The sequence below is a fragment of the Protomyctophum bolini genome, assembly GCF_963924005.1.
Source record: "Protomyctophum bolini genome assembly, chromosome: 9".
Classification (NCBI taxonomy): domain Eukaryota; kingdom Metazoa; phylum Chordata; class Actinopteri; order Myctophiformes; family Myctophidae; genus Protomyctophum; species Protomyctophum bolini.
Genome location: NC_137870.1, coordinates 18109907 through 18115825, shown reverse-complemented (window position 1 = coordinate 18115825; position 5919 = coordinate 18109907).

Here is a 5919-nt window from a genome sequence, read left to right as displayed (position 1 = left end):
TGCTGGCTTGGGGCTGTCTGGATGGGACTGAAGGCTGGTGTCGGTCACAGGTGATCCCTCTGCTGTGACCGGGGGGAGTTTCCCGACGGTTTAGGCCTCTTCAGGCACCCGACAGCACGGTGCCCCTCTTCTCCACAGGCAAAACAGTGGTTGCAGTTGGGGCGGCCATTTGCAACACAGTTATGGCAGCCATATGGTCTTTCTTTCCTTACTTGTCGAGTCTGAATCTGTTGAGTAGAACACTGACATGTGGACTGGGGCTGGGGCTCAAGTCTTGACGGATTTGATGCAGCTTTTGACTGTAGGGAGGTTACGACTTCCGTCAGAGCCCGTACTTGAGCGCAGAGTTTTTGGATGAGCTCATCTTTAACTTGCGTGTCGGGAACAGGCTTCTCTTTGTTCACTTCATTGGTGGTCACTTCACCACTGTGAGCTTGAGCTGTCTTGGGGCGATTGCTGCGTCCCAAGCGTCGCTTCCTCTCACTTTCTTCACTTGTCGTTTTGTTGACTTGTCTTAGAAGTGCATCATCTGTGACTGCAGGGTCTGAGAGAAGTGGCTTCAACTCCCTCCTAATATCATCATGTTTCTCATTCAGGCCCTGGTAAACGGTGCGAAGGAAGACATTCTGTGCTGTTTGTGCTTCGTACTTGATATCAGAGTCTGTCTGTTTTGACATGAAAATCACTTTTTGTTTGAGCCCCATCATCCTGTAGAGAAACTGCTGTGGTGTTTCATTTTCATGTTGTTTGGCACTTATCAATTCCTGGAACAGCTCAGTACTGCTTTTCTCTCCCAGATGAGACTGTAGGAAGCTCTTCAGCTCGGCTATGGTCATGTCATCTTTGCTGGTGAGCATATCCTTGAAGTTTCCAGGCTTTATGATGCGAAACACTGCTCGTATGATTTCACCTTCAGTGTGCATTTCTCTCAGTCCTTGATCAATCTGCTTGCTGATATTGCTGTAGGTTACTTCGGATGCATTATCACCAATCTGTCCACCATGCAACTTGAATTCCTTCTTCTGGAGGAAGGGGAGGTCTTTGAGGGCAATCATACTTCCAGTATGGTGATCATAGTTGGGAAGGGAGGATGTTATGACATGTGGACTGCGGGACTGGTAAGCGTGTTGTGTGTCAGTTGTGGTGTATGGACTGTGGGACTGGTGAGAAACAGTGGGTTGAGTGTGGGTTATGGTGTGTGGGCTGTGGTGTGTGGACTGGTGTGAATCAGTGGATTGAGTGTGTGGAATAAATGAAGCCCCACCCTGTTTAACCTTTTTGTGCACGTCATCATAAGTAGACATCAGCTTACTGATTTGTAATGCCAGGGCATCACTTTGAGCGGCCAAATCAAATGGTTCAATGTCAGAGGGTGTATCCGTAACATGTGTGTCAGTGTGGACACTCTCAGATAAGTGTGGTGAAACATTAGCATCAGACACAACAGATACATCAACCTCTGCTCCAGCGCCTGTAATAACATCACTCTTGGTACGCTTATCAATCATTTCAGCAATAATATCTAGCATAGTGCTCAACTCTGATATGCCCTGATCATCTGACCCTAGCAAATCTGTGCTTTCCATCCATGAACACAAAAAATCAATACAGCTCTCTTCATCCTGGTTGACCAACTTAGCTTGAGTAGACTCTTGTGAGCGTGAGATGACTTTGGCAAGCCGTAGCAGTTCATCTGAAGAAAGGTTGAATAGCTTCTTCTTTATGGTCCAGGTCAGCGTTTTCCTCTCGTTGTCTGCCATCGTGAACATCAATCAGACACCCTCAGCTCGTGAAGTCCTTGCTCTGGCAGCAGTCAGACGCTCTCGACTCTCACAGCTTCTCGCTCTGACGATGAAGCACTCTGGCCCACAGGTTCAGGAATCACTGGATCGACGTCCTACTCCGACCATCAGGTGGCGCCGATCCCGGACGAGCCCCCACAAATCTGTTACAAGTCCCAGTTGTGAGACCCATAAGCAGATGAGTTTTGCTGCTGGGGAAGCCCTCCTATGCCTGATAAAACAGGAATAAAATAAATAAGACAGGTGACGATGATGTTGTCTTTTCAGCCTCCTCATGCAGAATCATATTTATTAATTCACAATTCAATATATTCATTTTCTCTGTATCATTCTTTTCTTTTTCAATAAACCAATCAAAATATAACAGTCACAATACTCCTTTTCTTCATGACATCACATTGTTCACATTTAGTTTCCATAACCATAGTTACTTTAATAACTACCAGTATGTTTTCCTCATACCACAAAGATCCTTTAAGTGTCTGTGTCAGACAGTAGTGCGCATTATTTAATGTATTGCAAATAACCTAGCATAGCGCTACAATTATATATCCCTAAACAACAGGTAAGTATCATAGTGCAGAACTGAGTTTCAAATGGCTGTAGACAAAACGTTTTTCATAGTATAATGCTAAACTACTTTAAAGTGCATTATAATGTAAAATAATACAAAACGTTTTATAATCAAACATTCTGTTCATCAAAAATACTTCTTAAAACACAACAGGACCACCATGTTAGGAACACATGTAAAAACGGGACATTCTTTGGGTCACAAAACCACTCAAAATTATATTCAGCTTTACCAAAAACGATCTCAACAGTAACATAAAATGTGGGCAACAACTGTGTGTAGTTTAAGAGTCTGTTATGGAGTACAAACCTGATAAAACAGGAATAAAATAAATAAGACAGGTGACGATGATGTTGTCTTTTCAGCCTCCTCATGCAGAATGAGGAAGTGATTCAGTCCAGTCAATGTGTGCCTCTGAGAACGAAGCGAATCGCCACACTGCCCCCTAGTGGTGGAAACACTAGGAAAGTTCCACTGAATAGTGTCATAGAGAACGCTTGAAATTAAACCAAGATAGTGCATTGTCCATATAGAAACATTCTTGCTCCTATTAGCAACTTTCTTTTCACAAAACAAAATATCATCTTCAAAATGATAAACAAAATAAATACAAACTAAAATGTGACCATACATTTTGTGTGCGTCACATATACACACAGGAAGAAAAGAATAATAAAATGAGAGATCCAACAGAAATGTGAGGGAGGATATTATTTTGTTCCAGTTGATCAGAATAAAAAAATCCTTTAATGTTTTGGAGGGCCTTGAGTGAATACAAGCTATAGGCTACAAAAGCCGCTGAATCGCTAGCCCCACCCATTAAAAACAAATATTCTGGGGTTGCAGGGTGCCATTGGGGATAATAATTGCATAATTGAATGATGGAGTGATTCAGGTTGAGTGTCAGGCTAATTCACGACTGCAATTATGATAGCTAGCCTACAATATTGACTAAGAAGGAGAGTGTGTTGCCCTTACAAGGGGGATGCATTTTCTAATATATCCCTTCACTTCTCCCTTTGTGCCGTTCTTCTCACCCTCCCCATTTTTGCACATTAGCCCATTTGTTAGCTTGTTTTCTCTTTTACACTCTCACTCTCTCTCCCTCATTATGAAGAGGAGGCAGTGCCGCCTCCTCTCCACAATGTGTGTGGCTCCTCACTCCTGAGCCTTAGTAGCATGTGATAGGCCCACTGGGCCAGGTATTCACATATAGACAGAAATACAGTGGCCGGGCCGCACGCCAACATGGCAACACCACCCCCATATTATGAAGGGCAGCTCCACTCCACAACTACAAGAAATAGAATACAGTATGCCTAAGGTGTACCTGCATCCGACCGAGAGTATTTCTCTTTCCGTTTCTGTTAAGGTGTCTTTGTTGAAAACCCACATTTTAATTTAAAGATGACAGACATGTTGGCCCGTTTGGTCACTAATTCCATTAATCCCCATTCCAATGTACAGACGTTCTGATTGCCCCTGCCGACAGATTCAGTAGCACAGCTCGGAATCTGTTCTTGAGAGATTATAGTAGTAGTAGGCTATCAGTAGTAGCAGTAATGGTGGTGGTGGTGGTGGTAGTATAGTAAGTTGGCCTTGTCGTCGTCGTCGTAGTCAAGTCGTAGTAGTAGTAGTAGTAGTAGTAGTAGTAGTAGTAGTAGTACGCCTAGTATAGTTATAGTTGTTGTAGTAGTAGTAGTAGTAGTAGTAGTAGTAGTAGTACGCCTAGTATAGTTATAGTTGTTGTAGTAGTAGTAGTAGTAGTAGTAGTAGTAGTACGCCTAGTATAGTTATAGTTGTTGTAGTAGTAGTAGTAGTAGTAGTAGTAGTAGTAGTAGTAGTAGTAGTAGTACGCCTAGTATAGTTATTAGTTATAGTTGTTGTAGTAGTAGAATATTGCCCACCGGGAATTTTCCCTCTGCTCCAGGTTGCCAATCCACTCATGTCTGAACAATAATTCAGTAAAACTCACATCTGGAGTATGTGTGACATTAACTAGGCTATATGAACATAATGACATTGCGGTGACAGCGAGGTGGTGGACCATATGGGTGTTCCAGTGATTAAACGGAGTCCCTCCTGGGATAATTTTTCTACTTGCTGGAATACAGTGTGTAACTGCATGACATCCCGGCATGGCACATGGCACACACCAGGGTTCAAAGTACACAACAAACAATCACTTTTGGTAAATGTTAATCTACATATTTTCAAATGCTTTACATCTAGGGCTGGGCAGGGCACATTATATCAATATCATCAATATACTATAAAGTCTGAGATTCCAGTTTTCATTTGTCAAGTGTTGCTGGTTTTAATCACTGTATGTAAGTCATTATTATCGTCATCATCGATATTGAGTTTTTGTTCCAATATGAAGTCATATGAGGGATTGGCGGCGTGCAGAGACATGCACACTTGGCAACAGATCATGGAGCTGGGAGCGTGTAATTAGTTGCCATGTACACGCGAGGGTCTAGACGTGTGTCCTTCTGGGAGTCCTCTAAAGCCCACTAGACACTCAAGAGCACGACGAGACCATATGCTGCCCACAGCATGTATAATGACCCCCATCCCAGCCATCAATAACTCTAATGGTCACATAGACGTTCATGCTACACTTACTGGGATGACGAATGAGCCGTTTGAAGGAAAGGGCAACCCTTTTACGCACTTCCTTTAACTCCAATGCTAATCTTTACAGACTTCTATATATTCAACCTTTTATTCGCTTGAATATGTGAGATTCATCTAATGTCATTGCGGATGTCTAAAACATCACGCCGCAAGGTAATTTGTGGCTAATTATGATACCTTCTGTCATAATTTCGGAGATTTATTCTTGAGATTGCTGTGGACACACGGTGTGTGAAAATTAATACACTTGTGAACTTTTTTCTTTTAATAAAGTACTACAGACTTCAAACTTTTTAACATTTTAGGACTGGAACTTATTTCATATTGAGAAGAAACTTGACATTTTGCACACTCTGGGTTAAGTGAACACTGATTAGTGTGCAGTGTGATGTATTAGGACAGTGGAAAGACAGTGGTCGTCCCACCAGAGGACAGCATCTGCCCTGCAGCCTCCAATGATCAGAGTTTTAGGGACAGCATGACACCCATGTGGATCTACTGTACAAGCCTGTGACGTCAGTTGTTTACAACAGTGGTTCTCTCAAAGGTTTTCATTTCAAGGAACGCCGGTTTTTGAATGCAATTACCGGTAGGCCAAGGACCACCATAACTCTGAGAGACCCATACAGGTCCATTTGGTTTCATTTTTACACTCTCAGAGTTACAGATCAGTAAAGGTCCAAGGATCCCTATACGGTCCCACATTGGGGACTAGTGGTTTATGACATAACTGTCTAACACCGAATGACTCTTGCACGCTGTCAGATGGGCTCAACACTTCCAGGAACCTCCGTCAGCAAAACAAGCAGCCAACATCACAATGACAGAAGTTCAGACAGGAACACTCACGTCATAAGCAGATTTAAACATCCATTGCAACAGATGGAATGCAGTTAAACCAAT